This window comes from Cervus canadensis, chromosome 12 (assembly GCF_019320065.1).
Source record: "Cervus canadensis isolate Bull #8, Minnesota chromosome 12, ASM1932006v1, whole genome shotgun sequence".
Classification (NCBI taxonomy): domain Eukaryota; kingdom Metazoa; phylum Chordata; class Mammalia; order Artiodactyla; family Cervidae; genus Cervus; species Cervus canadensis.
Genome location: NC_057397.1, coordinates 25,193,893 through 25,210,108, shown reverse-complemented (window position 1 = coordinate 25,210,108; position 16,216 = coordinate 25,193,893). Strand labels below are relative to the sequence as shown.

General features: G+C 48.6%; 1 protein-coding gene across 4 annotated transcripts in view; it reads right to left on the bottom strand.

Moving 5' to 3' along the window:
* CHD7 (chromodomain helicase DNA binding protein 7) overlaps nucleotides 1-14,501 on the bottom strand; it is a 184,497-nt gene extending 169,996 nt beyond the window's left edge. For 3 of the 4 annotated variants that reach the window (XM_043483121.1, XM_043483123.1, XM_043483124.1), the window contains exon 1: nucleotides 14,379-14,501. The gene's annotated coding sequence lies outside the window, so the exon portion shown is untranslated. Of the gene's footprint in view, nucleotides 1-13,725; nucleotides 14,027-14,378 lie in introns of those variants that run through there. The other variant, XM_043483122.1, reaches the window with a different exon arrangement.
* Between the last annotated feature and the right edge of the window lie 1,715 nt (nucleotides 14,502-16,216).

Below are 16,216 nucleotides of genomic sequence, written 5' to 3'. Positions count from 1 at the left end.
CCCAGGACCCTGACAGAGCCTCCCAGTTGATGCCCAGGGAGGCGGTGGGGCAAGAGGATGGGGCAGGTAGTGAGGAAGAAATTGGAAAGGAAGGGAGGAGGAGGGCTGAGAAAAAAGCCAGAAGCTGCTTCCCATCACCTCCTGTGGGAGCACCTGGGTCCCATGGAGCTGGACACTGCCGAGTCCACCGGATGATCTGCCACCCGACTCTCACCGTTCACGTCTGAGCTGCTCTTGGAAATAACACCGCCTTGGAACGGGCTGCCCCCAAGTAGTAATAATCACTCACTTTTTTTTTTTTTTCCTTTCTTTCTTTTTTTTTTTTTATTAGTTGGAGGCTAATTACTTCACATTTTTTTTTTTTTTTAGATTTTTTAATTTAATTTTTTTGGCCACGCAACATGCTGGATCTTAGTTCCACAGCCAAGGATCGAACCCATCCCCCTCTGCACTGGAAGGGCAGAGTCATAACCACTGGACCGCTGGTGAAGTCCCCTAAATCCACTCACTAATCACACCATGTAAACTGGAACTACACGTAAAACAAGTTTCTAAGCATTCTGTGGCAGAAATGAAAATACAATTTAATGAGTAAACACAACACATGCTGTTCTCCATCCCTTTTACAGCCTTTAAGGGAAACTATGCTCCCAAGCTCAACCATGTGTCCACCTTTGCCCTTGATATAGCTGGTATCCCAAACAGCAGCTACATTTCACTCACTCACATGTAAGAGAATAACATTACCTGCAAAGCTCAAAAAAATACTGTAAAAATACATGCTACCATTTTTCTGAACTGTTCTGTACCTCCATGGTACGTTCACTGTATAACTAACATACTGGTCTAACGTGAGGCCTTTTAGAGTATACCAAAAGCATCAAGATAAAAATTCAGATTCTAGATGGCCCACAGAGATTTTAATCCAGGAATAAAACCAATGTAGGGTTGAAGAACCTGCATTTTGCTGTTGCTGTCGTTGTAACACGCCACAAGGCTTGTGGGATCTTAGTTCCCTGACCAGGGATCGAACCTGAGACCTGGCAGTGAAAGTGATGAGTGCTAATCATTGGGCTCCCAGAATCTGCATCTTCAACAAGCAGCACAGCTGACGGTGGGGCTTTCCAGGTGGCTCAGTGGTAAAGGGTCCGTGTCCAACACAGGAGATGTGGGAAGACTCCCTGGAGAAGTAAATGGCAACCCACTCCAGTATTCTTGCCTGGAAAATCCCATGGACAGAGGAGCCTGGCAGGCTACAGTCCAAGGGGTTGCAAAGAGTCGGACACAACTGAGTAACTAATCACGTACATACCACCAGATGATTGTGTTCATTCTAAGGCCCAATAAATATCTACTGTACCCATCACTTTTTACCAGATGAACATTTGAAATAATTATATAAGAGCCTCAAGGTCACATGAACAGACCCATTCTACAGGTCACTTGGAGAAAACAGATGAAAAAGCGACCTCAGTCCTGCTCATCATCTCCTCTTCCTTAAAGGCCAAAGGATATATTATTTCTGCAAAACCACCTTGTCCCTGTGAATCCTGGCGGGTAGAAGGGAGGGGAGGACATTGCTGAGAAGGTGCTCCCTCCTCCTCAAAATCCACCACGTACTTTGTTAGCTTTTCTGCCTGGGAATGAGGGACCTCAGTCTCTATGCACCTGTCTCAAAACGATAAGGAAAGGAAAAGCAGGGTTTCCTTTCACACAACAGAATATTGGAAGAGTTAAGAGACACACAAGAAAATCTCATAAGGATATGAGTGAATGCTATAATGCTTTGAATAAATAGACCCATTTTCTCACCCCTAGCCTGGAGCTGGTAGGTGACACAAATCAGATTACGTTCCAAATTCAACAGCTGGCTCAAGCAGTCTTGTTTAGAGAAGGCACAGGTAGTTGAGTCATTTTCAGGTTTGCCCAGTGAGGATATTATTCTTCTTAATGTTATTATTACGGTGGTAGTGATCCGTAAAGGATAACACCGGTGATGTGGGCATTTCTTCAAGTTCTGAAAAGCCTGAGCTACATACAGTCAGAGACTGACCGTCAGTCCCCGATGTCACCACGCCATCAGCAAAAGCCAGGCTTCTGTGCAGATCTTCAGGCAGTACATCTCCTTCCGTCCACACGGAGACAAACGCCAGGTTTCTCAGCTAGTCTATGGTGACAATGCCTGCCTGCTAGCAATCCAGGCACAGCTGTGTCACCACCCACAGGGTGAACCACGTGGGAAATTACCTGACTGCATCACAGCGGTGCATCCCTACTAAGCATCTGACGGACATGAGCCAGTTCCCCTTTCCTGCCAGACCTCGGCAGCTAAACAGAATGGCTCTCACCGGCCCACAGTAGCTACGCAGTTCCTTGTAAGCTTAAAATTTGCTTCCAATACCAACCTGGATTTTGTTTGTCTTCTAATGAGGGGAAAATGGAAACCTTAAAATGCTAATTCTGGTGATAAACCTAGCTCTATGAAACAAAGCACAAAAAAAAAAAAAAAAAACTGAATTTCTAAGTGCACCAAAAAGAGCAAAACTTCCAAGTTTTAATGGGAGGTTCGTGGTAAAGAACCCACCTGCCAATGCAGGAGACATAAGATATGAGGGTTCAATCCCTGGGTCGGAAAGATCCCCTAGATGAGGGCATAGCAACCCACTTCACTATCCTTGCCTGGAGAATCCCATGGACAGAGGAGCCTGGTGGGCTACAGTCTACAGGGTAGCAAAGAATCAGAAATGACTGAAGCAACTTAGCACACGTGTGCACATGCGTGTCTCTTTGTGACCAGATGGACCACCTGGACCACCAGGCTCCTCTGTCCATGAAGTTTCCCAGGCAAGAACACTGGAGTGAGTTGCCACTTCCTCCTCCAGGAGATCTTCCCAACACAGGGATGGAACCTTAATGTCTCTAGAATCTCCTGCACTGGCAAGTGGGTTCTCTACCACTGCGCCACCTGGGAAGTCCATGTGAATGAATACATCTTGGATAAACACTGGAAAGAAACGGCCAGTTCTGTAGCAAGCTGAATGCTCTGTGGTTGGTCACGTTTTGGACTGATAAACAAAAACAGGGTGGAACACTAGTGAGTCTCACAATGAGTGAGTGTCTTTTAGGTGGAAAGTGTTTGCAATTGATAAGATATGACTTGTGAGGAGGAAAAGACGCCCCCCTGACTATTAGCCATTCATGGGCAGCTCTGGGCCTCTTAGTGTGGCTCGGGGAGCCGGGCCTCGAAAGCACAGGTGTGCACGTCTTGATAGACGCTGTTCCAGGCTTTCCGAGGCCAAGGTCACTCCAATGTGACCACCCATCCCAAGCACTTTCTGCAGAGAGGGTCACACCACAGGCTCTTAAACAAACCTGTTCTGATTTGAGTCCCAACTGCACCATGCATTAAACAATCTCTAAATCTCCATTTTGTCACCTACAAAATGGCAATTACTGTTCCCACCTCACCGTTTTGATTAATCCTACTTCTGTCATCAGGGACAACAGTTAATGAAGTACACGGGTTATTGGCAAAATGCAAACTCACATGAAGCCCACGCTCCATACATGGTAGCTATGGAGGTCAAGCTCTTAAAAGTCCACGTGACTCAAGAAGCTTCTACAAGTTTTTAACCCTGCAGTTAAGGACCGAAGAATACGGGGAACTTCCACAGGCCCATGTCTGTCAACTCTTTCCACCCTGCCCCATCTCATTTTCCCTTAGGAGTCACTTTTAAAGGAAAATAAAAAGGAATAAAGTAAAATGAAAGCCATCAATGCACCACCTTGCCAGTCCTGACAGCAGTGGGATACCAAGGAAGCCAACCCCAGAGCCTCACGTTTCCAGGGGCAAGGAACCTTCTCATTTTCTGTTAACAGCAGCTACTCCTGTCCTAGACCCCACCCTGAATCTACTCTCATTTTAGAGTCCTTCTTGTCTCCTTCTTAAGCAAAAGACAGAATCTGGGGCAGCGGAGGGCTAACTCCAATGTTCAGAGGCTCAAGGATCTAGAGTTACAGGTTCTGAGAACACCCTGTGCCTCTCTGGTCTACACTGGGAGGTTCGTCCACGCCAGAGCCGATGGAACGTGCCCACAGCTTTGGAGAACTGCAGGTTTGGGGAAAAGAAGAAATGACGGGGTCTCTGGCGTGACAACCAAGACTCAGCCAGCAGAAGGAATCCCCAAAGCCAGGAAGGGACTGCTCCCTCAAAGGCAGGATCGTCAGCACCTGGGATATCCAAGTCCCCTCTGGGCAGGGGAACAACAACTAGTTCTGTACCTGGACACAGGCACACATCTGTGAAGTCTGATGGCGACTCCTGAGGCAAACCATTCAGCTGGACTCCACAGTGGGCCTCTCATGACTCAGGATTATGGGGACTTTTTAAGTGAAAAAGAAAACCAAGGCACATGGTTTGATAAATTCAACGACCAAGAGTCAGCTACTAGTGACTTCTCAATAAATATGCCATAAGCTATACCGAGTGCCTGAAGCTGAAGCATCTCACGCCATCTTCCGCCCTAACCCTGGCTGGTGGAGACTTATTATTCCCAGTTTCATCATTCACTGAGCTGATCCGTCTGATGGCACAACTCAAGTTCTCGGCCACCACAGAATAAACCTTGCTGGAGAACAACTGCTCTCAGTGTCTTCATGGGATAGGAAGGGTATGATGCTGCAAGGCGTGGAACCCGGTCATCTTGGGAGTCAAGACATCCCAAGATATTAATATACGCTCCCTCGCTCCAAGTATAGTACACACAAAAAGAGCAAGTGTGACCGGAAAACCCTGAGCTGACTGGAGACACAGGATTACAGGGCGTTGCTGGCATCTCTAATGCACTTTTATCTATTAAGGCAGCAGTGGTATAAGCCTGGTGATGGATCACAAATACAGATTCTGGAGACTGGTGAACTTCAAAATCCTCCTCCAGGGACTTCCCTGATGGTCCAGTGGCTAAGTCTCCATGGTCCCAAAATAGGGATCCTGGGTTCGACCATTGGTCAGGGAACTAGATCCCACATGCTGCAACTGAGAGTTCGCAAAAGCTGTAACTAAAGATCCCACGTGTGGCAATGAGGCTCAAAGATCCATGTACTGCAACGAAGACCCAGCATGGCCAAATAAATAAAAATAAATATTATTTTTTAAAAAAATCCTCCTCCAACATACACTAGAGTTATGTGTGCTTCTGGGCAATTTAACCTCTCAGTCCAAGCATCCGAATCTATAAAATGGGGGTAAACATTCTATCTCCTAGAGCAGTGGTCCCCAGCCTTTTTGCACCAGGGACTGGCTCCACAGAGGATAGTTTTTCCATGGGCCTTGGGCAAAGAGTGGGGGTGATGGCTCATCAGTAACGTGGGTGATGGGGAGCAACATATGAAGCTTTGCCAGCTGGCCCACTATTCACTTCCTGCTATGTGGCCCGGCTCCTAACAAGCCAAGGACCAGAGGGGTTGGGGACCCCTGTCCTACTAGAATTGCTCTAATGAGTAAGCGAAACACTTAGCAACTGCCTATCTGACTGTGTGTGTGCACGCACGCACATGCATGTTCAGTCGCGTCCAACTCTGTGACCCCATGGACTATAGCCCACCAGGCTTCTCTGTCTATGAGATCTCCCAGGCAAGAATACTAGAGTGGGTTGCCACTTGCTCCTCCAGGGGATCTTCTCTACCCAGGAATCAAACTCATGTCTCCTGCATTGGCAGGAGGATTCTTTACCACTGCACCACCGGGGAAGCCCTACATAATTGGAAATGCTCAAAAATCAACTGATAGTTGTTATGGTGATTAATGATATCTTTAATGCTGATGGGTTATTTCTGCACTATTTCAGTTGATCACACAGCTAACAGAGAAAATAGACAGTTTCCTAATTTAATCAAGATTTTTACATTCTCCAGATGAGTCTGCATGATTTTTCTGACAAGATCAATACACCTGCAATTGGCCAAAGCAAAATCCCAAGCACAAACAAGGTCAAGTATACAAGAATATAAAACACTGTGAGAGAGATGTTTAAAAAAGAAAAGTTCACCTTGAGGATCCAGGCTTAACAGTTACAATCCATTATTAGTCCTATCCATAAATAAAGTAATTTCTAGACCCACACACTTTAAAATACGTCACAACTAAGGCATACGCTGATTGTACACCTGTGTTCCAATTGATTTTATTCTTCACCTAGTGCCAGGACAGGCCTGGCTTGGAAAATAAGGCAGACTTGTAATTCTATAAGAGGCTTCTTGCTACTTGCTGGCTTCGAATCATGGTAGAGGGGATCATTCTTTTTACATGTGTTAAAAAAATATGTACTTTTGCTAATTATGTTTTAAATATCAAAGGACCAACTCTGAAGTGTTTATGGCTTCTTTCAGAAGGACAGAAAGAGAACAAAGTGGATTCTTTAATCATTTAAAGCAGTCTCTAACTTGCCGAAGAAAGAGGGGGAAATTAATTACTGAGGAACGATGCACCCTTTTATCAGATGAACCTCAAATATGGTGTAGAGATCTCTGACATGTGAGTGGAGGATCCCAGGGAGAGTCCCTCACATGTCAGAACTGCACGCACGTCATCTCCCTGCCTTTCCCTGCACAAAGGCTTGGTGTGGCTACCCAGGCCCCATGCACAGTGGCTGCGGCTCTCTGCCCGCCCCATGCTGAGGACACACAGGCTAAAGCTGGGGTGGGGGTTAGGAGTGGGGATAACATCCCCTTTATTCTTCCACTGGAGGCCACACGGCACAACCCTACATCCAGTGTCATGTATGCACCTGACAAGGCAACGGTTTCTTAAACCAATATACTGTTGATGGGAACAAGCCAGACAATGTATTTTTAAAGGTTTTTTGAAATGTTTGAAACTAACCAGGCGAAGAACTAGGGTTAGAAATAAAAACTGTTGTAGGGTCGCCAGCCAAGTCCACCTGAAGTCAGCATACCCAGCATTTCTATACTATTTCACCACATGCGACCATTACTGCCCCTAAAGTTTAAATGTATCCAAACAATTCCAAAAGACTACTAGAGGAGAGAGCAAAACCTGCAGATGGAGCAGCCCCTACAGCTAAGGCAAGTCCCTGAAAAACCTGCAAAGGACAATCATGCCCACCCCAGAGGAGGCGGGGCAGGCCCTGGTGAAGCTGGGATGGAGTCACAGTGGTACCAAAAGGCTTGTGAGGACCGGCGTCAGGCAGAGCATCTTTGAAATGAACCCCAACCAAAGACAATGAGACCCAGGAAGGATCTCTCTGCACACCAAGACCAAAGCTGGACCTGTAACAAAAATAAACGGGTGACACTGGACTTGCAGGAGACTCGGGTTCGATCCCTGGGTCAGGAAGATACCCTGGAGAAGGGAACGGCAAACCACTCCAGTATTCTTGCCTAGAAAATCCCATGGACAGAGGAGCCTGGTGGGCTAAATCCATGGGGTCACAAAAGAGTCAGACACAACTTAGAGACTAAACAACAATACCACTACTCTATAAACACACACATCAAATACAAACACTTCCCTCAAAAAAAAAAAAAAAATGTTTCAAGATAAATGTTCAGGCTTTTCATACTTTTTCTCAGAAACTTCAAAACACTTCTGGATTTATCAATTAGTACCTCTTTCCTGGTGGCTCAGATGGTAAAGAATCTGTCTGCAATGCAGGAGGCCCAGGTTCTATCCCAGAGTTGGGAAGATCCCCTGGAGAAGGAAATGGCCTTCTCATTTGCTACCAATCATGCTAGTTTGAGCAAACTCCAGGAGACGGTGAAGAATAGGGAAGCCTGGCAAGCTGCAGTCCATAGGATCGCAAAGACTTATACACGACTGAGTGACTGAACAACAATTTTTTATAATAACTGAGCAAAGTGACTTTTAAGATACATTAAACTAGTTTATACATACTCCCTCCTTCCCCACCCAGAGCAGGTTAAGTGTTCAGACCAAGGATGGTACTTCCCTCCACTAAGTACTGTATTCATTTCTACCACACCCACATGTGGCTGCAACCAGCTCCTAAAATTCAACCAGAGCTAACTATGACACCCACCAGCTACTGCTGGGAGACCAAGGACCTCATCCCAATACATAACTAGCAACACAAAGCAGCCACCGGAATGTGGAGACAGAAGAACAAAATGTGGCAAAGTCTGCTTTCTGGAGGGGTTCTCGTCTCTGAATGAGCAAGCAAAGTCCTTTTCAACAGGTAACAAGCAGAGTGCCACAGAGGAGGCAGCAACAAAGCTCCCCTCTCCGTCAGGTCTCCTGGTGGGCTCACTGTATACCTCCATCTTTGGGGGGAAGCTAGCAGACTGTTTTGGAAAGTTTTCGAATGCCGCTAGCAACGGAAAGAAGGCTGAGACAGCGGTTTCATGGTCCATTATCGGCCCCCTCAGTCACACGCGATGAGAACCCAGGAACTTCCTCCTCAGACCTGGCCCCACCAGGTGCCCCCCACCTCAGTGAGCAGCATCACCAGCCAGCCAGCCACGCCTGGAACACACCAGAACACCTACCTTCCCTGACCCCTTCCTCTCCCTGAGAACAAATCTATCTTCAAGTCCAATCCAGCGAGCCTCCTAAATGTTTCTCCAACCTCTCCACTTCTCCCTCCCTACGGTCACCAGTCCAGTCCAAACCACTGCTCCTTCACCACCAGGGGGAACATCCTGAGTCTCCCTCCTCTGCCCCACCCGCCAATTCAGCCTTCAAAACACAAGCCTGCTCATGTCAAGCACTGCTTTGCACTCATCGGTGGCTCTGCTGCTTTTTTTTTTAATCCCAAATTCCAGATCCCGTAAGCCCCGCCCAAGCTGGCCTCTGCCTACCTCTTAGGGTGTCATCTGGCCGTTCTCCGTAGACCTCAGATGTGCTGCCACCCTCCAGGTGAGCCCCCTTCTTCTAGCACCACTTGGACGGCAGTGCTGAAGCCACTCCTAAGACGTAACAAGTGTTCTTCCCTCCTCCCGGTATCTAGCACATAGCACCTACGACACTGTGGCAGTTCTATTTCTCTTTCACATGGGTCTCCTATGTCATCTCGTGTATTATATTCCTAACTCAGGTACAGCCCAGCACCTTGTAGGTAACAGGTACCCAATAAGTACTTGAATCAATGAACAAGAAAACAGATGAAACAGAAAACCGATCACAGTCCCAGCCACCAGCCACTCAAGCCGAGCCTAGCACCTACAGCAGTAGTGAGAGGCCGAAAGGACCATGGAAGACAGCAAGCATCTCTGATGCCACGTGATCACAAGCAAACGGGCCAAGGGACCAGTCAGCCTCCTACTACCCAGTAATCCTTCTTCATTACTGTTCTATGCTATTTTCATTTTTAACAAGGTAAGTTTTTACTTTTTGAAGTAAAAACAAGACAAAACCCTCCAAAAATACTTCACTAAGAAAAATCATGTTTGCAGTCACCTAACATGAGTTAAAAGGTATAAGAATCTAATTATGGTAAGGAATACATGCTTCTCAAGAGAAAACAGTAATCAAATCTTGGAATAATTTTTCTGTACCTTTCTCTAGATGCATAATCATACCTCCCCTTACCCGACCCCCCAAAAAACCTCCAAACCACTACACAGTAGAGACAAACACAATATTGTTGATTTAGGAACACCTTTAAGAGCTCTGGTAGCATGGGTTATAGGGTTTTTAAGCCAAAAGGTGCTTCAGAGTCAGATATAAGTAGGAAGAGAGCTAGACCCTTCCAGAACCAGCTCTGTCATCCAGCAAGGACCAACCCAGCATCTCCCTGCAGCAGCGCCCAGCTAGGCGCCAGCAAGACAACCATGACTGAGACTGCCCAGCAGTAACCGGGTGGCCAGCCAGAGGCAACTCCTTTAATTAATCTCTCTGGGCTTCAGTTTCTTAATCTGTAAAACGAGAAAGTTCGACTAGCTCTGCAAGGTCCTCATGCTCTAAATATCCAAAGATTCACTAATGATCACAAGACGAATTTCTACTTGACAATATCATTGTGCTTTCCTGTTTATTATTTTTATCACACAGGTGTGGTTTCATTTAAGAATTTTAATATACTGATAGAATTTAAATATAAAAGAATGGCAGTAGTGTTTTTAATTACTTTCCCCACTCTTAACTACCACCAAGATCAGCTCTGGGCTTCTGCCATAATTGCAACCCAATCTGAGTAATACCCAAATTAAATCACTACATCTTCATTTTTTTGGTAGAAAAATTAAGTGATCACTTATTCCCAATTTCTTTTATATTTTAACATCATCCATCATCTCTGAATGTCAGTTTCTTTAAAAAAACAAAAAACTAAGAATTATAAAGTTTTCCAGAGAAAAAGGAAAATTTTATCGTTCCAAACCATAACGGTTTGAGAAACCTGGAAAGATACAACACAAAATTCTCAATTTCTAAAAGGGCATAAAAAGAATACCCTTTTAAAGATATACAAATGTGTCCTTGTGAATGAAAAAGACAATTAAAGAATCACATAGGACCAGTATGTTCCTAACATCATCCCCAAATGTCCCTTCCTACCTCCAGTTAATTTAGTTATGTGATCTATCCAAGTGCTAGTTTGTTTACATCTAGAAACCATCTGAATACTGGAATTAAATCATTTTATTTCAAAGCTGAAATTTTAAGGGTCATTTTTTGAAGTCAATCATTTTTTAAATGCTCAGCCCTGACTAAGCATGTTTATTCTTGTGATGCCTTATTTATAGTAGATGTTTGTAAGATGGCCATGTATGGATAATAAAAGATGAATAACTATTACCTCCAAAGTTGACCTTGAAAGTTAAACGTGGGTATCTGTGCACCTTTAAAAGGCCCTCTCCTGCTAGACAGTGAACCCTCTGAGGGAAAGCATTGCCTTTTATCTGTCTTTTTACACAGTGAAAACTCACTAGTGATTACTGAATCCAAAGTAACCAAATGAATGCTGACTGCACAACAGGCCAACTTTCTCAAGCACAGGGAATAAAATGCTTTCCATCCAGGTTTGAAATGCCTACTCTAACCTTGGCACTGAGATTGCTCTCACGGGTTACATGGCATGTATACCTAAGCACTCTATTTTCTCATAAATGAAAATGCGTTTTTTCTTTTGACCTAATGGCTTAAAAAATACACTACAGGTAATACATTACTGACTGCATCTGTATGAAGAAAAACGTGTAACATTTCTTTGATACAGTTTTATACACGTACTCCCCATGGTATTAATTTTAACTCTATACTCTGGTGGAAAAGTTCTGGAAATAGTCCTGTAAGCCAAAGTGATTAACAACTAGACCAAGTACAGGAGAATCTATGAAAGTACTGTTTCAAAACCAAGTTACAAGATCTGCTATTTTAAACTCAACTTATATATTCTCAACTTGGAGAAAACTGTTATTTTTTTCCTCGAAAGAGGAAAATAATGTTTGAGTTTTTAACTATCACCATCACCTATAAACGACCTCTCTATCCTAACTTCCACCTTAAGACATAGAAAAGGAAGCAATTATTTTAACTGAGTCAAAAATAATTTCACTGATTAAACCAGTATAATTAGAGTTTGGAATTCATATACCAGTCCCTTTATTATTATCATTCTTTTCTTACCAAGAAACACATTTGAATCCTGAAAAACCTAGAATTCACCAAGCTTCAATTTACTGATTTGCGCAGAGGGAGGAAAAAAAAATAGAAAATATCAGCAGACTATAAATAATGAAGTCTAAAGTGCTAGAAAACAATTCTTGAGTGTTATAGTGATGAAATTCACCTGTTACAAGCCTCACAAAAATTCATTACCTCCCTTGATCTGGTTACCAAGTGGGAAGGGAAGATGTCATAATTTCACTATTTGGTGAAACAAGAAAACTTAAGTTTCTAAAATTTGCTGCAAGTCCCTTTCCACTTCCAAATTCTGTTTACTTTGTAACTTTTTTCCACAGTCCAGATTTTTCAGGAAAAAGAAACTTTTCCTGAGCAAATCTGGAAGACATAAAATGTCTCCCACTTACTAGCACCTAGAAAGGCAAACCCAGTCCTGCTCCGTGCCCCAAGCATCTAGCTTTCAGCCTCTTTATTATCATTGTCAATGAATGGGCCCCAGTCAAATGAAAGCTGCCATTTTAGGGTAAAGACTGGAGGGCTTCTGTTGTGCAACAGCAAGACAAAAACACTCCGCGACAGATGTCGCACTCCGGGGGCTGGGAGGAGGGTTCAACTTCGGAGAATCACTGCTCGAGTTATCTCTGAAATAAGAATTACCTACGATCACACGTTGCTACTACCTAAATGGAATTTTAACTGGAATAAATCGGGTTCCCATGCTGCTAAGATCACAGTCACTACGATTTTTATTTCTTTTTTGCCATCGTCAGAATAGATATGTGAGGAAATAAAGAGAAGTTTGTTTGGTTTTGCCTTTTTTTTTTTTTTTTAAACTATTTGATTATTACGTTTAGGGAGTACTCCCCCCCTCCCCTTATCGGGAGAGAATTGGGGGGATGGGGGGGGGAGAGAGCACACACTCCACCTCTTTGAAAGGTGCTGCCCACTGCAAAGACAGCGTGAATTACAATTTTCTGAAAATAAAAATCAGGGCCTTCACATAATCCTTTAGAAATAAATGAAAATATTTAATACAGCTGCGAAATCAAGCCCAGAGGATGGACACATTTCAAGATGAGTTGTCTAAATCGACGGCGAGGTAATATACAATGGGAAACTAGAAAGTATACTTAGCAAGTGGCGAGCTGGATAGTGTATCTAATTCTAGCAATTCAAAAGCAAAGTCTCCATGTGGATTGCCACTTTTCTTTTGTCCATTGTCTGTTCAGAAGAGGGGGGAAAAAAACTAGTTTAAAATCGAGGCGTGAACAATCTCTAAAAGTGACCTCCGGGAAAACCGGCCGCCCGGTAGCAGAGGCACTCCCCGCCCGGCCGCTCCCCGGGGGCGCTCACAAAGCGGGCGGCCGGCCGGGAGTTCGGGGTGCGCTCCCACGGCGCGGGGCTCCTCGAGGCGCAGCCATCCGGAGAAAGGCGGCTCGGTAATGATGGCTGCTCGGGGCCGGCGGCTCCTTCCCCGGAGCCTCCCGACCCCCCCCCCCCACCCCCGCGCCCGGGATCGCCGCCCTCCCCCCTCCCCCGGGCGGCGCTCGCCCCGCGCCGACGCGGCCGCCCCGCACGGCAGCCCACCCGGTGCCCGCGCCCCTGCACCCCCGGCGAGTCCCGTCCCCGGTGCCGACCAAACAAACAACGCGTCCCCCGCCGCCCTCCTTCCTCTCCCCGCTGACCGCTTGGCCTCCAGCCACTTCGACCGTTCACGCTCCGAGCCGCGGATCTCTGCGGGGTCAGAGCGCACCCGAGCCACCTCAGGGGCACCTAGTGACCTCCCCCCCCCGCGGGCGCTGACCCCCGGGAGGCTCAGGGGTGGGGGAGCCGAGTTGCCTCCGGGGGCTTAAAGTCGCTATTATGCAGCCGCCGCCGCCGTTGGCCCGGCCAGCTCGGCAAGGTGGGGTCCCCTCCTCGCCGCGCCGCCCCGCGCCCGCCTCGGCCCCGCTCCCTTTCTTCTCCTCCTCGCGAACTTGGGGAGCCCCGGGAGCCCCCCGGCTCCGGGCTCGCAACTCCGCGCCCGCGGCCGGCACCGGCCGGGCTCGGGACGCCCCCCGCGCCGCGTGTTCGCGCCGCCCCCGCCCCACGCGGCGCCCCGCGCACTTTCCCCGCCGCCGACCCACCTCGCCCGGTGGCCGTCCCCGCGCGGGCCGGCGGCGCCGCCGCGCCGGGAGGGACGCACTTTGTTCGCGCCGGTGCGGCCGCCGCTCCCGGCGAGCGCGGCGTGGTCGGTCCCGGGCGGGGGGCGGGGGTCGCCGTCGTCCCCGAGCCGCCGCCGCTCAGCCGCCCCGCGCCCGCGCGCCCATCGCCCACTCGCACTGGAGTTGCAGCCCAACTTTTCCTCCTTCCTTTTTCTTCCGAATGGAGCCGGCAACTCGTGCTCGGCGCCGGCGGGAGGAAACGCGCTCGCGCTCCCCCGCGCGCAGACACGCTCCCTCCTGTCCCCCGTCCCCCCCCCACGGCCGGCAGCACAACAAAAAGCCATTTACATGCGAGGAAGTGACCCTCGGCCGGACCGCGCGCCCCCGCCGCCGCCAGCCCCGCGGACGCAGGCAAAAGTTGGGGCGCCGGGCGGCGCTCGGGGCGCGGGTTCGGGCCCCGCGGCGGCGGCGCTGCGCTCCTGCGCCCGGCCCCGGCCCCCGCCCGTCCTCGCCCCTCGCCCCGCACACGCCCAACTCCTCGCTCCCAACTCCTCGCGCGGCCCCGGCCCCCGCCCGGAGCGATTTCCTGCCGCTGCCGCCCCTCCCGGAGGCGCCCGGCGAACTCTCGCGCTTACCGGGGCGGGCGGGCGGGCTCCTCCGCCGCCCGGTGCCGAGGGGGGGACAAAACGCAGAGCGGGCTCCGGAGTTGGCTCGGCGGCCGCGGCCAGGGGGCTGGATCCTCGGGCGCGGAGTTGGCCGGGGGCGAACGGGGCTCTGGCGAGTTTCAGGGTCTCCGGGTCCCCAGGCCGCCTCCTCCGCGGCGCTCCTTTGTGTAATTTCACTCGATTCAAGTTTAATCCGATAGTTCCCGAGCACGAGCGCGTCCGCACTACCGCGGCTCAACCCCCGCGCCGCCGCCGCCGCCACCGCCGCCGCCGCCGCCGCCGCCGCCGCGGCCCCAGCACGCCAGCGCCTGCGCGCGCCCGGCACGCCGCGCGCGCCCGAGGCCGCGGGGCCGCGCCCGCCCGCCGCCGGCTCCCTCCGCGCCGCGCCGCGCCCGCGCGCCGCCACCTGACGTCAGGCGCGCCTGGCATAATTTATGCAAGAATTCGGCCGGGGTGGCGGAGGCCGAGGGAGAGGCCGAGAGAAAGGGGGCGGCGCGGGGCTGCGGGGCCGCGGGCCGCGAGGGCGGGCCGGGCGCCACTTCCCGTCCCCGGGCGGGCGCCGGCGCTGCGGGCGGCTTTCCCCGCGGGCCCGTGCGCGGCCGCCGCGCCGCCCTCCCGGCTCGGCTCCCCGAGCGGTCGCTCCGCGCCGCGCGGCAGCGCCCGGGGCGCGGGCTGGAGACGGTGCCACGTTTCCCCGCGCGGCACCTTCCCGGAGTCCGGGTGCGCCGCCCGCGGCAGGAAGGGCGGCCCGGCGGCGGCGGGGCCGCGGGGAAGGCTTGCGACGCTGCGCGGACGGACCGCAGCGACTTGGAGGGTTGGGACGTCTCTCCTGTAATTATCCTTCAACTTGGAACGATTTTCCCACAGGAAATTATTTAGAATGGGCACGTTTCTGTCCATTTCAGATACATTTCTCTTGCCTCTGCACACTGCTGGTCTTACCTCCTCGTTGACAGGACAGCCGGATCCACCGCTAAATCAAAAAGTTTAACTAGATGGCGTTGATTTTGTTGAATTTGTTGCTTTGCCAAAAAAAGGGAGAGAGCGCGCAATGATTATGAAACAAAGAAATAGGTTGTGTGCCCATTATTAAACGTGTCAGGACTAGAGTGTTTTAATCATTCTTTGGCCAAAATGGCACTTTTGTATGATCGCCTAGCCTTAAATACCCAATTCTCTTACTCTGTTTCCCTTCCCGGTACAAAATGGATATTAAACCAGGAGAAATTTACTAATTTTCTTTTCAGGAAATAGGTCTACCAACCTTTATCAAGTACCTTTTATCTGCAAAATACCTAGCAATTATAAATTTTTTAAACCGTCAACAGTTGTACACATTAAGAGGACTTTATTAGGTTAAAGATTACATTATTTTCACATCAAGAAAGGAACTTTTGTCAACCAAATAGGGACCTATAACAGATACAGAGGAAAGCCAATTGCTATTAAAATGGACTCCAAAACAAACTCAGAAAATATAATTTCTCTTCATTCAGATCCTGTAGAGCTAAGGCTATCACAATATATTTCTTTGAAGCAAAGATTAATCAAAATTCTTTTGTTACATTACTACTACAACTCTTCAATAACTTAAGTTTGATTATCCTAGATTTTAATCACTCAAACATTTCCTAACATTAGTAATGATTTTCTAAATATGTGTTATACTGTCATTTATTGAAATGCACTGGTTTGGGCTTTTTTCTATCACACATTTAAATGGTCTTTTGAAAGAGGTAAATGTTTCATTCAAGAAATGTACAAATAAACAGCAGAAAGAAGGCTGATCTTACAGAAAATTCTTATGT